Raw genomic sequence first — 17,347 nt, 5'->3', positions numbered from 1 at the left:
AATAGACATCTCAAACTCAGTATCTCCAATAGAGAATTCCTCGTCATCTTTCCCCAAATTCATAGCATTCACTGCCTTTCTCATCTTGTTAATTCTCAGGCCAAAAACCTTGACTGTATCCTTGACTTTTACTTTTCTTACACCCCATGTTGACTATGCCAGGAAATGCAGTTAGTTCCACTTTTGAAATATGTCAAAATCCAAGTTTTCTCTATTTCCACTGCTCCCATCCTGGTCTAAACTACCAGCTTCTCTAATCTGAATTACTGTATAGTCTCCTAATTGGTTTTCCTGCTATAATCCTACATTTCCTGCTCAAGGGAGCAGCCAGGCAGATCTTTTTAAAATGCATATGAAATCAGGAGCCTTCTCTGTTTACTACCTTATAATGGCTCCTCTCTTCACACAGAGTAAAAGCCACAGTCTTTACATTGAACTATAAGACTCTGTGCAATCTAGGTACCATTCTGATCTCAGCTCCCATTACTCTCCCCCTTATCCCCTTTGCTCTAGCAACACCAATCTCTTTATGATTTCTTGAATACACTAGGGATATATTTCTCCCTTAAGGCCTTTAAGTTGGCTGCCTCCTCAGTACGATGCCTTTCCTCTAGACAGCCCTAGGGCTTGTTCCCTTATCTCCTTCCAGTCTTTGCTTGAACGTCTTATGTTCTCAGAGTGGCTTATGCTGATCATCCGACTTAAAGCTGTAATCATTCATTTCTACTGCAGCATTCCTGGACCCCCTTAACTTGCTCTTCATTTTTTTAATAGCAATTATTACCTTTAATATGCTATATAACTAAATCATTAATTTTTAAAATTCTTTTTCTCCAGTAGAAGATAAGCATCCTAGGGAAAGAGATTTCTAAAATCTGTTCTGTACTATGATGTATTTTTCACTGCTTAGAACAGTCCGTGACACATAACATCTGCTCAGTAAACACGCCATTTGAATGAACTGTGTATGAATGTACCCAGCAGAGTGTCTGGCACATAGAAGGCACTCAAGAAACAGAGGTTCCTACATTAAGTTGTTCTTTGAATAGAATGTGTAGATTAGGTAGACATGGAGCCCACTTAAAATGCTTTCTCAGGATTTCTACTTTAGGTAACGATGGAGTTAACAAGCACCTTGTTTACCCTACTGCCCCAAACAACTAAAAGCTATAAAATAATAGTTTTGTATTTTATAATATATAAAGTAACAGTTTTATTTATTTAAAATATATAAATAATAGTTTCCAAGACACTAAGAGTCAGCAACAAATGATGGTCATCCTTGAGCGAGGGGTAAAAATAAAATGAGCCCTACCATTGCCCCATTCTACTGCCTTGAGAGAGTTTCCAGGCCACAGTACGAGGAGGGTAAACTGAGCCGGAACTAGGTGGACTCTCTGAGCCAAGGAGATGGTGCTAAGAATCTGAGGAAACCGAGACAGTTATCGTTTCCAGTGTCGAGGACCAGACAGGAGAGTGCTGCACAGAGACAGTCTATGGACAGTCCTGCTGAGAAGTATTCTGCAGGGTACTGATTGGAGCATGTGTGTGAGGAAGCTCCTTGAGGTTGGAAAAGAACCACCTGAGCAGATTGGAGGGGACTGGCCATTGCTCACACAGGGCCAGGACGTGCAGCTGTTCTCACCAGCCAGACTACAGAGCCTCACAATCCACAGGGCACTGAGTAGTGTTCTCAGGCGGACCTTGTCTCAGCAGTGGAGAATAACTAGCTCTAGACTAAACGCTGCTTTGGTTCTGCCGAATAAATCTTAAAAGTGATACTCAAAAGGATCAAATTATTTCAAAATAATGTAACTGTGTCCCAGAACCAAACAGAATCCTTTATAGAAATATAAAAACATTCAGATACTAGTAAAGTAAAATTCAAAATACTTGGTATACAATCGAAGATTACCAGACATGCAAAAAAGTCAAATAATAAAGCCCATAATGAGGAGGAAAACTGAGTAATTAAACTTGACACAGGTGTCAGAATTCACAAAGGTATTAAACTAGGTATCACAATATTTACTGTATTAAAAAGGTAAAAAAAAAGGTAAGTAGAGACACAAAGGATACTTTGAAAGTACTTCTGAGGAAGACTACAATGTCTGAGAAGAAAATACGTTAGATGGAATTCAAAGAGAATTACACATTGCAGGAGAAAAAAATTAGTGAACTTGAAGACAAAGCAATGGATACTATCCAAAATGGAAATATAAAGAGAAAAAAAATAGAACTAAAACAAAAGAATATCAGCAAGTGAGCTGTGAAGCAAATTTGTGTCCTAATATATGTGTTATTGGAGTCCCCAAAGGACAAAAGAGGGGGAGACAGAAAAAAATATTTGAAGAAACAATGGCTAAAATATTTTCAAATTTAATAAAAACTATTAACCCACAGATCAAGAAATTTCAACAAACTCCAAGCACAAGAAACATAAAACTACAAGGCAGATAGTAAATTCAATCAAATTGTCTGAAAACAGTGATAAACAGAAAATCTGAAAAGCACCCAGAGGAAAAGACACATTATTCAAAGAAAGATATGGATGATAGTATATTTCTTTTGAGGAATATGCAGATCAGGAGCCAGTGGAGTGACATCTTTAGAGTACTAAAAGGGAAAAAGGATGCCAACCTTGTGTATGGCCAACCTATTGCATGGACAATTACAATATTTTTTTTTTTAAGGTGAAACAGATGTTTTCAGACATACAAAAGCTGCAAGAATTAATCACCAGCAGATGTGTACTACAAAAAGTGTAAAGAAAGTCTTTTAGGTAGAAGAAAAATCAATACCAGATGAAAATATGGATCTACAGAAAGGAAGGATGAGAACTATAAATTATAACTATGTGAGTAAATATATAAGATTCTTTTCTTATTATTTAACCATCTTAAAAATACAGTTGACTGGTTAAACAAATAAGTATTGTGGGGTTTATAACATATGAATAAATAAAATAGAGAATAATAATAGCCTAAGACTGGGAAGGGAGTAATAAAAGTATACTTTTATAAAGTTTTTATAGGATAAATGAAGTGGTATATCATTTAAGGATAGATTGTGGTAAGGTAAAGGTATATATTATAAAACCTAAAGCAACCACCAAAGTATCTATATCATATATACATCATGATCAAGTCAGGCTGATCAAGTGAGGGAATGAAAGAAATTTGGTTTCATATTTTAAAATTAATCAATATAATTCATCATATATAGGAACTAGAAAAATGTGATAATTTCAATAATTGCAGAAAATCCACTGACAAAGTTGAATATCTATTTCTGATGAAAATTCTCAGAAACCAAAGAAAAGAAGGGAAGTTTCTTAACCTGAAGAAGATTATCCATGAGAAATCTGTAGCTAGCATCGTATCACATTTGAGCTTCCCCAGGGGGTCAGCACTAAAAACTCTGCCTACAATGTCAGAGATGCAGATTCAGTCCCTGGCTTGGAAAGATTCCCTGGAGAAAAAAATGGCAACCCACTCCAGTATCCTTGCCTTGGAAATCCCACGGACAGAGGAGCCTGGTGGGCTACAGTCTGTGGGACCACAAAAGAGTCATCCATGACTAAGCCACCAATCAACCAACATCATACTTAATGGTGAAAGACCAGATGCTTTCTACCTAACATCAGCAACATGAAAATGATGTTTTCTCTTACTATTCAATATTGCACTAGAGATTCTAGCCAGTGCAATAAGGAAAGGCAAAAAAGACATCAAGAGTGGAAAGGAAGAAGTAAAATAGTCTTTATTAGTGGGCAATATAATCGTCTATGTAGACTATCTAATGAGATAGACTTAAAAGTAAGTATAACTAATAAGTGAGTTTAACACAATTATGGGATACAAGATTAATATACAAAATTTAATTGTATTTATACAAACAACAGATAATTGGAAATTTGAATTTCTAATTCCATATCATTTACAATAATATTTTAAAAAACATACCATTTATAATAGCATAAAATATGAAATAGTATTTCAGTGGACAAAGTGGGTATTTTCAACAAAGAGTGCCTTAATAATTAGATATCCATATTTAAAAACCTTAAATCCATATCTCACATCATATGGATGTGAAATGGGTCAACTTAAAATAGATCAGAAGCCTAAATGGTAAACCTAAAATTATAAACCTTGTAGATGAAAATACCAGAGAAAATCTTTGTAACCTTACCTTAAGAAAAGATTTCTTAGATATGATACAAGATGCATGATCCATAAAAGAAGACATTGGTAAATCAGACTTTATCAAAATTAAAAATTTCTGCACTTTGAAAGATGCCAGGAGGAGAATGGAAAGACAAACTACAGGCTGGGAGAAAATAGCATATATTTTTGCAAATCATGTATTTGATAAAGAGTTTATATCCAGAACATATAAAGAACTCTGGGTGTGTTAACAATAAGAAAACAAGCAACCCAATTTTTTAAAAAAATGTGTAAGGCATTTGAACAGATACTTCACCAAATAAGATATGTAAGTGGCAAATAAGCACATGAAAAGGTACCCAACATCATTAGTCATTAGGGAAATTCAAATTAAAACCCTATTGAGATTATCACTATATACATATTAGAAGGGCTATAATTTAAAAGATTGACTACACTGAGAGGTGATGACAATGTGAAAAAATGGAATTCTCTGACACCACTGAGGGGAATATAAAATACAACCACTTTGGAAAACAGTTTGGCAGCTTCCTTTAAAAGTTAAATCTATGCCTATCTAAGATCTAGCTGTTCCAGTTCTAGGTATTTATCCTAGAGAAGTGAAAGGATATACCCATATAAAACACATATCCATCTAACCATATGTGTACACAAGTGTTCATAACAGGTTTACTTGTAACAGCCCCAGACTGGCAACAACTCAAAGTTCATTAGTGGGTGAAAGGGTAAAAAAAATTGAGGTACAGCCATACAGTGGGAGACTGCTCAGAAATAAAGTGGAAAGGACTATCTATTGATATCTGCAACAACACAGGTGATCTCAAAATAATTTTGCTGACTGAAAGGACACTGAGGGGAAAAGCACATACTGAATGATTTCATTTATTTAAAACTTTAGAAAACATAAACTAATATATAATAAAAGAAAGCAAATCAGTGGTTTCCTGGAGAGGGAGGGAACTTCAAGGGTCAGAAAGGAGGGGGTGATAAGACATGATCAGTATTTCAATTATGGTGATGGTTTCACGGGTGTATACAAATTTCAAAACTTATAAAATTATACATACAGTTTATTGGATTTCAATTTTACCACAATGAAACAGTTAAAAATTTAAAAAGATATGCTTTCTGAAAGACAGCAGGATATATACACATACATATAACTAGGTCCCTTGCCTATATGAGCTTACAATCTAAGGTATAACAATCATAGGTAAAGACATGTAAAAATGGTTTTATCAAACACCCAAATCATGTCAATGTGTTACTTGTAATTGACACTAAAGTAAAACGTATGTATCTCCATTTTATTTCATCATAATATCAAAATTTCGTTTGAAATGGATTACAAAGCAAAGTATCATTTTATAGATAGAAACAGAAAATCAATAATCATTACAGGACACATGCTTGAACAACCTTAATATTTATAAGCATGTCAAACCTGTTGAGTTTAATGGTATAGTACAGTAGAAAGAATACTGGGCTTCATAGCTCAGAAGCTCTGAGTTCAAATACTAGCTCCTTCACAAGCTAAGAGATGATTGGAATATCACTGCCCTCAAATATAAAAAAAGAGACAGTAATAGTGGCATTCCATGATGATAATGAATTGAATGAGATAGAGTAATACAAGTGTATTATGGGTGCTCAATAAATATTAGTTTCCCTTCCCTTACTCTTGCACTAACTTATGTCTTTTCATTCTGGCTTTGAGGCTGGAGTTTCAACCTGAAATGCAGAGCCAAGTCAATTTCTAACAGGACTCTCACCCTGTGATCTAAAATTCACACTGAAAAAAATTTCTCAGTAGATGACCTTGCTGAGAGCCTGAGATTAGCTGATCCCATCTTTTCCCTCTTTACCTTTTCTCTCTCTTGTCACAAAGGAAGCAGGGTCACTCATCCTTTGAAAGAGAATCCACTCCCAACCTGTGTGCAGGATAAAATCACTCCTTCCTCGTTCCTCTAAGTGCAGAGATTTGCAAACTTGGGTGTATATCAGAATCCTCAGAAAGTCTGTTAAAATACAGACTGCTGGGTTTCAATCCCAGAGTTTCTGATTCAGTATGTCTGGGGTGAAACAAACTGAGATGCTTGAGAATCTGCATTTCAAACAAATTTCCAAGTGATGCTGAGGCTGCTGGTCTGGGGGCTTTATTTTGAGAAGTACTACTTTAGGTCCTTGTTCCATCCAACGCCGGGCCCCATCACACTCATTTCTTCTTCCTCAGCTGTTGTGGCGTGCCTGCCAACATGCCCAGCTCTCCCAGCAACTCTGCTTCCCTCTAGTCCCCATCCTATTTCTCTCTCCCTTTGCCATCAACATTTTGCAGGAACAGCCTATTCTCATTACTTCACCTGCCCTGGCAGTAGGACTTTTCTCACAACAGTCACTGGAACTGCTCTGCAATTTGCTTGCCCTCCAGCAATCTTCAGCAGCTGACACTGCTGATCACCCTCTCCTTGAAATTCTTTCCTGGACTTGCTTCCCACCTTGCATGGTCCCAGCCTGAACCAGCCTTCCTGTCTCCAGTCCTTTCTCAGTATCCCTTTCAGGCCCCCCGTTTCTCCACTCCTGAAACATAGTCATTTCCCAAGGTTGTGTCCTTGGCCATCTTCTCTTCTGATTCTCCAGCTTCCATAGTTCTGCTCTTATCTCTTGATTTTGATCTCCAAATCTTCTAGCACATTTTCCTGAGATTTGAACCTTTATTCTTCACCATGTCCTACTTACAGTTACAAAGCAAATACATATTTATGTTCTACAGCCACCTCCAATGTAGCATGTTCCAGACTGCTGTCTATGACTACTCTTCCAGTTTATTTCCCACTCCCAGCAGCTTCTCTAGAATGGGCTCCCTATTTGTTCACCATTTTCCATTCTCATTCAGGCCTGGACTACCTCTTTCCCTTTCTCTGGAATCACCAAGAAGCCTTTGAAAGAGAAACAAACAAACAGAAAACTCTTCTTATTGTAAAATAAAACACTGAGAGAGAAACCCATGAAATAAATACATGCCTTAACTAATTATTATGTGGCAAGTACCCCTGTAACCACCAGTCAAATCAACAAATAGAACCTTGCCCCACACCTCACAAGTCCATTTAGAGGCTATGTCCCATTCACCTCCCCCTCTGCCCCAATGCAATGACTTCTGAAATGTTCTGTTGGCTCTTCCCATTCATCACAGCAGGTAACTACCTTTGCCTGGACATATCTTTCCTACTTCTATGCCTTTGACTGTGTCCTCCCTGCTTTTCATACCTAGAATGCCCTCTTCAGCTGTTTTTCTTCACTTGCATTTCATTTGCTAAACCAAAGCCCAACCACCACCTCCTTTATAAAAAGCTTTCTCAGATGCCTTCAGCTTGAGTTGGCAGCTTGTGTCTTAATACTTAAACAGAGTGACTGACCCAACGAGAGAGCAGGCGTTGGCTTATATCTTGATGACTGGAAAGTGTTTGCCTCTCATCTGCATATCTTGAGCTTCCTAAGGCAGAAACCTCACTTTACTCATCTTTGTAACCCCTGATGAGCCCATCACAGTGCCTTATGTGTAGCAGATGCTAAATTACATTTGATTCCATTGAAATTAATAACACAAGTTGTACTAGTCATAATCATAGAATCAGAGACATTTGAAATGGAAAACATAATTAGTAAAACTATCAATGTGTCTTTCATTCTGAAATCTCAAAACAGTTTACCAGACCTCCTTAACCAGTGTAGAACACACTGCTCACCAACATAGGGGGTTCCTGACTGCGTGCTCAGCTGCTTCAGTCTTTGCGACCCTAGGGACTGTGTGTGGCCCACCAGGCTCCTCTGTCCATGGGATTTCCCAGGCAAGAATACTGGAGGAGGTTGCCATTTCCTCTTTCAGGGGATCTTTCTGACCCAGGGATGGGACCCTACTCTTTGGCATCTCCTGCATTGGCAGGCAAGTTCTTTAACACTAGCGCCACCTGGGAAGCCCAATAGGGGGTTCAAACGTTAGGCAAATCTTCTGGACTCTGAAGTAAGTTTTTTGTCCATTTAATTGCAAACAGAAACACAGAACAAGAGGATGGGATCAGCTTTAAAGTCAGTCAGGAAACATAGGAGTGATAACCTGGAGCAGCAGGTCTCAAACTTTAGTATCAGAATCATCTGTAGAGCTTACAGTGATTTAAGAAAAACAATCTGATTATCTCTATACATGCTGAAAAGGCATCAGCTAAAGCTCCAGATGGACTTATGAAAAAATCTTTTAAAAACAGGAAGAGAAAATTCCTTACGAAGATAAAAATATCATTTCTTTTTCAACTCATAGGCTAATGCACATTTAATGGCGAAACACTTTATCAACAAAGTGTTTGTTTCCCAACAAAGTTAGACTCAAACATATTATTTAATATCATTCTGGGATATTTTTTAATCCAATAAAAGTATACAAGAGAAGGAAAAAAGATACAAGAATCAGAAAGAAGGAACAAGTCTCATCATTTGCAAATGATGTGATTGTTTATTTGGAAAATTCAAGAGACTAGGTTGACAAGGTATTAGAAGTAATAACTCATTGAACTGACTAAACATTTGCTAGACAAAACCCTATAGCTTTCTTTATATACACACATACAAATAAGATAATAGTTAGAAAATATAATGAAAGAAAAGACCTCATTTATAAAAGAAACAGAAAAAGGTAGTTTCTAAAAATAAACTTAGAAATGAAACATTTTAAATGCTAGTGAAACACCTAAAAAAGCTTAAAAAGAAAACTACTTGCTCTTAAATAGAAGATTCAGAGTCATAAGACAGCATCTTAGTAAATTAATTTCTATATATATTTTCAGGCAAAATGAAAATACCACCATAATACAAATAGCAACATGATTTTAGAATATTCTAGGAAGAAGGAATAATGGCAAGAGACTAGTTTTTATAGATATGAAAATATATTACAAACTTTAGTAATTTACACAGTTTGATACGGCTGTATGAATAGACAAAGTCCACTTCTGAAAATTTGCTCTGTAGATATTTGTTGTTGCTCAGCCACTCAGTCGTGTCCAACTCTTTGCAACCCCATGGACTGCAGCACGTCAGGCCTCCCTGTCCTTCACCATCTCCTGGAGCTTGCTCAAACTCATGTCCATTGAGTCAGTGATGCCATTTAACCATCTCATCCTCCACCGTCCCCTTCTCCTCCCACCTTCAATCTTTCCCAGCATCAGGGTCTTTTCTAATGAGTTGGCTCTTTGCATCAGGTGGCCAAATTACTGGAGTGTCAGCTTCAGCATCAGTCCTTCCAATGAATATTCGGGGTTGATTTCCTTTAGGATTAACTGTCCTTGTATTCCAAAGGACTCTCAAGAGTCTTCTCCAACACCACAGTTCAAAAACATCAATCTTTGGTGCTCAGCCTTGTTTATAGTCCAACTTTCACATCCATACATGACGACTGGAAAAACTATAGCTTTAACTATATGGATCTTTGTCAGCAAAGTAATGTATCTGCTTTTTAATATGCCATCTAGGTTTGTCATAACTTTTCTTCCAAGGAGCAAGCATCTTTTAACTTTGAAGCTGCAGTCACCGTCCACAGTAATTTTGGAACCCAAGGAAATAAAAGTCTGTCACTGTTTCCACTGTTTCCCCATTTATTTGCTATGAAGTGATGGGACCGATGCCATGATCTTAGTTTTCTGAATATTGAGTTTTAAGCCAGCTTTTTCACTCTTCTCTTTCAATTTCATCAAGAGGCTCTTCAGTTCCCCTTCTCTTTCTGCCATTAGGGTGTTTCATTTGAGAGTGTTCCATTTTCATTTCATGAGTAACTAAAAAAAAAAAAAGAACCATGATGGAGCAAAATATCCTAATACTGATTGCCTCATTTTAACCCAATTGAGCACACAGAAAAGTGGGGTTCTGGGAGCTTTGCCTTAATAGCAGAGACATGAAAAGAGAGCTTCCTGAAGCTGTGGCGTGTGACACTGCTGCACGCACACACACACACAGCCTTTTCCTGCTTTGCCAAGAACAAGTCAACAAGTCTGAGATTTGTGACCCTGACCCACATATCATCTGCATATCTGAAGTTATTGATATTTCTCCCAGCAATCTTGATTCCAGCTTGTGTGTCATCCAGCCCAGCATTTCGCATGATGTGCTCTGCATAGAAGTTAAATGAGCAGGGTGACAATATACAGTCTTCACATACTCCCTTCCCAATTTGGAACCAGTCTATTGTTCCATGTCTGGTTCTAAGTGTTGTTTCTTGACCTGGATACAGGTTTCTCAAGAGGCAGGTAAGGTGGTCTCATATTCCCATCTCTTGAAGAATTTTCCACAGTTTGTTGTGATCTACATAGTCAAAGGATTTGGCATAGTCAATAAAATAGAAGTAGATGTTTTTCTGGAACTTCCTTGCTTTTTCAATGATCCAACAGATGTTGGCAATTTGATATCTGGTTCCTCTGCCTTTTCTAAATCCAGCTTGAACATCTGGAAGTTCACAGTTCATGTACTGTTGAAGCCTGGCTTGGAGAATTTTGAGCATTACTTTGCTAGTGTCGTGTGATGAGTGCAGTTGTGTGGTAGTTTGAGCATTCTTTGACATTGCCTTTCTCTGGGATTGAAATGAAAACTGACCTTTTCCAGTCCTGTGGCCACTGCTGAGTTTTCCAAATTTGCTGGCATATTGAGTGCAGCACTTTCACATTATCTTTTAGGATTTGAAATAACTCAACTGGAATTCCATCACCTCCACTAGCTTTGTTTGTAGCAATGCTTCGTAAGGCCCACTTGACTTAGCATTCAAGGATGCATGGCTCTAGGTGAGTGATCACACCATCATGATTACCTGGGTCATTAAGATCTTTTTCTACAGTTCTTTTGTGTATTCTTGCCACTTCTTCTTAATATCTTCTGCTTCTGTTAGAACCATACCATCTCTGTCCTTTATCGTGCCCATATTTGCATGAAATGTAAATATATACTTATTTGCAAATGTAGCTTATATACAGATACATTTCACTGCAACATTGTTTATAACAGCAAAATACAGAAAATAAATCATATCTATTATTAAAGCAAAAATAAATTATTTTTTAGAAATGGATTCTGATCTAACCATTCTCAAAAAAATTTTAAAGATTTCCCCCTTGTCCATTTTACAGTGAGGAACTCCTTTGAACACTAAGACATTTTAATTTGATATGTAAGTTCTATAAAATAAATTTCTATGAAGGAGTGATTTTTCTCTTAAAACTGGAAGACATTTTCTCAGAAGATGTAGCAGTCTTACAGCACATCTGGCTATCAATACAGAACTTGGCAGATTTTTGGAAGTGAGATTTTGACCTTGGTAAAAAGTTGGGATTGGCATGTCTAAACAGTGAACACAAGTTGTTCTAGAAGAAAAGGCTTTAATTTTTAATTTGCTGCAGTTCAAGAAGATTCCTAAAAATACCATGCCCCTCAAATTTAAAATCTGGTTCATTTAAATACAAAAAGGAGAAAAAGTGAAAGTCACTGAGTTGTGTCTGATTCTTTGTGACCCCATGGATTATACAGTTCATGGAATTCTCCAGGCCAGAATTCTGGAGTGGGTAGCTTTTCCCTTCTCCAGAGGATCTTCCCAACCCAGGGATTGAACCCAGGTCTCCTGCATTTGCAGGTGGATTCTTTACCAGCTGAGCCACAAGAGAACCCCAAGAATCCTGAAGTGGGCAGCCTTTCCCTTCTCCAGGGGATCTTCCCAACCCAGGAATCAAACCAGGGTCTCCTGCATTGCAGGCAGATTCTTTACCAACTGTGCTACTGGGGAAGCCCACAAAAATCTCACATACACACACACAAAAGTCCCACAAAAAGGAGAACTCTACCAAAATATCAAAACTAGGTAACATTCACTCTGTGGGAGCTTATTTGTTCAGTACAAAAGGGATATGAACCCTTATATAATGTGTTAAGCAAATAAAATGTGTTAGTAATAGAAAGTACACTTAGTATTTTCATTTTCCCACATCCAAGATAGCAACAGATGGAAACAGGACTGTGCCACGTCTATAATTCTCAGCAGTTCTTGTGATTCTGTTGCCGTAATTCTAGCAAAACTCACTAACAGGTATGTTTTATCAGAAAATTTCTTGAAGAGTGCCTTCAGCTTCCTTATCTCAGTTACCTTCTTCTAACCGTCCTCTTCAGCCTGACAAAGGACAGATAAACACCTACTCACAATGTCAGTTTGTCTACAGATGCTGCATGTGCATGCCTGAGAAGAAGCCTATCCTGAAATGAAAGTCAGCTATCTGATATATAAACGATGTCTCAATCTCTAGAGCTTGACTTTCTTCTACTAAAAATTGCTTGGTTCCATAATCTTTACAGATTCATGTCTTACCCTGTTTTTCATTTATCATGTCATTTATTTTATCTTTCAAAAGTGTGCTCCAAATACAAACTTTAAAACCTTTCATGTAATAGGGATAAAGTGTACTAATTGCTTCAGGGAGTATAAAAACATATTAAGCAGAGTCCTTGCCTTTAAGTTCTTCCCAGAATGTGAACTCCAAGAAGGCATGGACTTTCTCAGTTTCATTCATCACTACACCTCTAGCGACTGAAAACAGTAGTTGACAGAGAGAAGATGATCAAAATAATTACCCAAAAAATGAATGAACCAATGTACATGAATAATGAGAGAATATGCCACGTTTGGCCACCTGATGCGAAGAGCTGACTCATTTGAAAAGACCCTCATGCTGGGAAAGATTGAAGGCAGGAGGAGAAGGGGACGACAGAGGATGAGATGGTTGGATGGCATCACTGACTCAATGGACATGAGTTTGAGTAAACTCCGGGAGTGGGTGATGGACAGGGAGGCCTGGCATGCTGCAGTCCATGGGGTCACAAAGAGTTGGACACAACTGAGTGACTGATCTGAACTGAACTGATGCCGTGTTTTCTGGGGGATGATTCTAAGGCCAATAGAAGTTAAAAGATGGCAAAGGTTAGGGCAAGCTGATGCAGTTAGTCTGAGAAAGCAGGGGGAAATGGTAATTAAATTGCAACCCCATGAACTGTAGCCCACCAGGCTCCTCTGCCCATGGAATTCTCCAGGCAAGAATACTGGAGTGGATAGCCAGCCATTCCCTTCTCCAGGGGATCTTCCCAACCCAGGGATAGAACTCGGGTCTCCTGCACTGCAGGCGGATTCTTTACCAACTGAGCCGCCAGGGAAGCCCAGAAGAAAGGATTTAGATGGATAAGGAAAAGGGGAACAAGACTGGCAAAGACTAGCAATGGGGAAAACCAAATATGCTAGAGGAGAGTGAGGAGGCTTGGGTGACCCGAGGAGAGGATGTATGTTGGGGAACAGTGAAAGCTACACTGAATGAAGAGAGTGAGGAAAGTGACAGAAGACTGCAGAAGGCCTGGGAAAGGCAGCAGTTTCATCGCACTTGGTTGGAATTTATATTCTTAAACCATTTTTCATATCCCCAATTTAATCTCTAAAGCAAAATGAACCTCAAGAAGACAAAGATCTTAAAAAGTAGCAGGGCAACTGAGCCCATGGCCAATCCTGGGGGCCCACATAAAGGTAAAATTTGAGTTATAAAAGTCTTAAACGTTATTATGCCACAGTTTACTAAAATTAATGGTTTATCAAAGAATAATGAAAAAGTCACAGGTCTAAATTCACTAGCAATTTTCACACAAAGATAAACTCTCTTCTTAAGTAGAAAATTACTTTTAATATCACAGCAGGGTATATTTAATCAATTTTTTAAAATATTGTAACTGTTTATTATTAACTGGGGAATGACGCCATTCACTAATTCTGGAACACCTAGAAATATGCAGACATCAGAAGTTCTGAATGGTTCTTTATTAGACAGTCACAGTTTTAAAGACAGCTTCAGATAAACCTAACAATTGAGAAGCTGTAAATATCCTTGCTCTTTCACCAAACTCGAGCTATATTTAGTGGCATGACTTTCTTTGCTCAAGAGTTGTTCGCTATAACTTTGTATTCATGTTCTCACAGGCAGAATACTTTGGGCATATTAGTTAAATTGATAGGTGGCTACATGGATGGACCAGTGAATGAACCATCAAATGACTATATTCAGATTTTTGAGAGGCAATGGCTACATCCTTCACAAATGTGCATCCTAGACCTTCTAGCCAGACCTAAGCTTCCAAGCTTTTGCAAACACATCTTTCCAACTGAGTTATCATCCTTGTGAGCAACAGTCACACTCAGGTTAAAGTGGAACAGAGGGAGTAAGAGTTTGGAAGGCAAGAGCATTTTTCTAGGCAAGGCTGCTGGTGGTTATGAGAGCCGGAGTAGATTTACTGTCAAGCTAATGATGCCTAAACATTGAGAACCCCCTCCCTCACACAGGCCCCTCCCAGGCCCACAAGGAGCCCTAGTGATGGGTTCACATGGTCGTGGCTTCTATACAATTTGCCAAAATCAGGTTTAATAGAATTCATCCTCCCAAAGAGGACCCTCAATGTAAGTTTCGGGCCCCACCCCACCTTGGTCTGCCCTGTAGGAAGAGGCTGGTCACACAGGAGGAATGCTGGTTCCTGAGACAATTGGCAGGGCAGGGGGAACAGGAGCTTGGGATGCCTGTCAAATTTCTGGGTCGCTTTATCGTTCTTTTTTTAAAACACCAGTTCCTAGGTTCACGGTTCTCATATCACGATTTTCCTTTCTGCTTTTACATCTTCCTTGCAAATGAAGTCACAGGAGACATTCAGCTGTTACAAACTTCATGTCAAGCTTTGAAGTGCTTTTTAATAGCAGAAATATTTGGCTCACGTGTGGGCTTTATAGCTATGGTAAATACCTCTTAGCTATCTGTCGCTACTGTTATTCAACACCTCCAATTTGGAGAAGAAATTCTGCATATGCATTGAGGCACTAAAAAAGAATATTGAACTATATCTTAGCTCTTTTGTGAATGATTTCCTTTTATTTCGTCTCGCATGGAGCTAATGCTTTCATCATATTGTACTGGTTATGGGTGGGAAAGCAGTAGATACACAGGGATGCTGATTATTGCATCATTGGTTGGCAGTTTCCTCTTAGCTTCTTGAAGGTTAAGTGGTCAAGTAGCTCCTTAATACAAGATCAAGGCATTTCAAAGACTGACTCATTCACTTGCTTTCTGGCAAAGTGCTTTCGTAGACTTTGGACAAAATGCTTACAGTGGTTAAAAGAGAAGAAACTGACCACAATGAATATGAAATAAAGACAGAAAAAAAATCTCCTCGTCTTGGATGTCCCTGTATGACTACTGACGTATAGACTATACGTCCAGGTACATCTCAGAATGATATATTAGAAATAGTATTTTTGAGAACACCAAATAGAAACAAAGGCATTTTGCATATAACCTGTGTTGAACAATAACATTTTGCTTCTTTATGTAACTTCATTATTTTATGAAGGGATATAGAAAATCCCACTGCACTCCATAAGTTAAACACTTGACATTTTTATTCCACCAAAATGCAACATTTTTGAATTCTAGATATGTTTATTAATTAGTGATTATTAACACCCAGTAAACAACATTATGTCTTGTAAAAACACAATCTCTCTTCACAGCATGATGCTGAAATCTATTATTCCCTGATTCCATATGCTGAAATACACTCAAATGGTCACAAATGACCTTAAGCATTAAATAAATGTAAATGAGGACAACACAGAAAATGTGCTTTTGATTGATAACTAAAAGACCAGGTTGAAAATCACGTCCAAAAATGAAGTCTTCCACTGAAGGGTATGGCAGTCTGCACTGAGAAATAAAATCTGTCCTAAGAACGAAGAGCACCCAAGTAATAGAGCGCTGTTTTTCTGAACCTACTGGAAACAGAACTGGCTGTTCATTTATTTGAGAAACACAGAGCATAGTGCCCCCATGCCATCAGCCTCCTGTGAACATTCTAATACCACATTTAAAAAAATAAATGCAGACACATTACACTCACCAGCTAACAGAAGAGAAAAAAAAAAGTTATTGCTACTCCATATCCTCATCCCATATGTTTTACACTTTAGTTTTTAAGCATTGTTGCTGTTTACCCGGGCTTCCTAATGGCTCAGTGGTAAAGAATCTACCTGCCAGACAGGAGACATGAGTTCAATCCTTGGGTTGGGAAGATTCCCCCGGAGGAGGAAATGGCAACCCTAGTATTAGCACTCTAGTATTGCCTGAGAAATCCCACGGAGAGAGGAGTCTGGTGGGCTCCAGTCCACGGGATTGCAAACGAGTCAGACACAACTTAGCAATTAAATAGCAGCAGCAGCTGTTCACCCACCTTTTCTTTTTTCCCCAAGCTGAGCAGAGTGGGGGGTGGGAAAGCATCCGCAGACAGAGAAAACTCAAAATGTCAAAGAATGATGAATTAACAGTAATTAAAGAATTACTTCAAACTTAGACTGTTCTCCCAATAATGTCTGTGGTTAAACACATAAAAGAAAAATGCACAGATACAGATATTTCTTGTGAAAACTACTAAATGGATATTCATTACTTGAGGGCAAAATTAAAATGTAGTGGTGTTGCTTTGGTTGAGGGTAAGCATTTCTCCTAGTTTCGATAAGAGGGAAAAACTTCTGTTTAGGGAATGAATACCTAGACCAGTTTGAAACCATAAAATAGAACAGGGTTTCTCAGTCTTGGTACTATTGACATTTTGAGCCAGAGATTTCTTTGTTGCGGGTGGTGGTGGGATGTCTTGAGCACTGTAGGATGCTTAGCAGCATCTCTGGCCTCCTTCCACTAGATTCTAGTAGCAACTATCTTATCCCAGTTATAGCAGTGAAAAAGTCCCCGGGAGAAAACTGCCTCCCTCTGCCCCGCCACCCCCCAGGTTGAGCATCAGTGAAACAGACCCATTCACAAGGAGGTCCCAGGCTGGGCTTCTCCCAACCTCACAGTGTACTCTCTCAATCCTTAAATCATTCCCAACCCAGTGTTTAACATAGCTATCTTTCACTTTTCTCATCTATTATTTGTAGATAATGAAAATGCCTGCCTGCTTCATTACAGATTGTGAGCATTAAATAAGATACTTTTAAAGTGCTTAAGACAGCGCCTGACCCACAGCAAGTGCTTAATAAATGTTATTATTAGTTTTAATAATCA

At 38.3% G+C, this 17,347-nt stretch overlaps 1 protein-coding gene across 2 annotated transcripts in view; it reads right to left on the bottom strand.

Moving 5' to 3' along the window:
- The window catches only part of CAMKMT (calmodulin-lysine N-methyltransferase), a 410,943-nt gene that overhangs the window by 31,513 nt on the left and 362,083 nt on the right, over positions 1–17,347 (bottom strand). The window lies entirely within an intron of this gene.

Source organism: Cervus canadensis, chromosome 5 (assembly GCF_019320065.1).
Source record: "Cervus canadensis isolate Bull #8, Minnesota chromosome 5, ASM1932006v1, whole genome shotgun sequence".
NCBI classification, from domain to species: Eukaryota; Metazoa; Chordata; class Mammalia; order Artiodactyla; family Cervidae; genus Cervus; species Cervus canadensis.
The sequence above is the reverse complement of the archived record's forward strand: the minus strand, read 5'-3'. Positions and strand labels throughout refer to the sequence as shown.